Source organism: Eimeria mitis, genomic scaffold (assembly GCF_000499745.2).
Source record: "Eimeria mitis Houghton genomic scaffold, Emh_scaff1008, whole genome shotgun sequence".
NCBI classification, from domain to species: domain Eukaryota; phylum Apicomplexa; class Conoidasida; order Eucoccidiorida; family Eimeriidae; genus Eimeria; species Eimeria mitis.
Window position 1 is genome coordinate 2,199 of NW_013567049.1, and position 226 is coordinate 2,424.

The 226-nt window shown below is 31.0% G+C and overlaps 1 protein-coding gene across 1 annotated transcript in view; it reads right to left on the minus strand.

Moving 5' to 3' along the window:
* The window catches only part of EMH_0027310 (kinesin motor domain-containing protein, putative), a gene marked incomplete at both ends in the record, with an annotated part of 2,718 nt that overhangs the window by 1,786 nt on the left and 706 nt on the right, over positions 1 to 226 (minus strand). The gene's annotated exons all lie outside the window — the stretch shown is intronic.

The window sequence follows — 226 nt, forward strand, 5'->3', positions numbered from 1 at the left end:
TAGCAGGAGGAGTAGCAGCAGCAGCAGCAGTAGCAGCAGCAGTAGCTAGCTAGAAAGACGAAGAAAAAAAAGCAAAAAAAAAAGGTGCATCTATCAATAAATCAATATATCTACATCTCCACCTGTCTAGCTATCTAGCTAGCTAGCTAGCTGTCTACCAAACAAGGAAAAAAAAAAAAAAAAAAAAAAAAAAAAAAAAAAAAAAAAAAAAAAAAAAAAAAAAAAA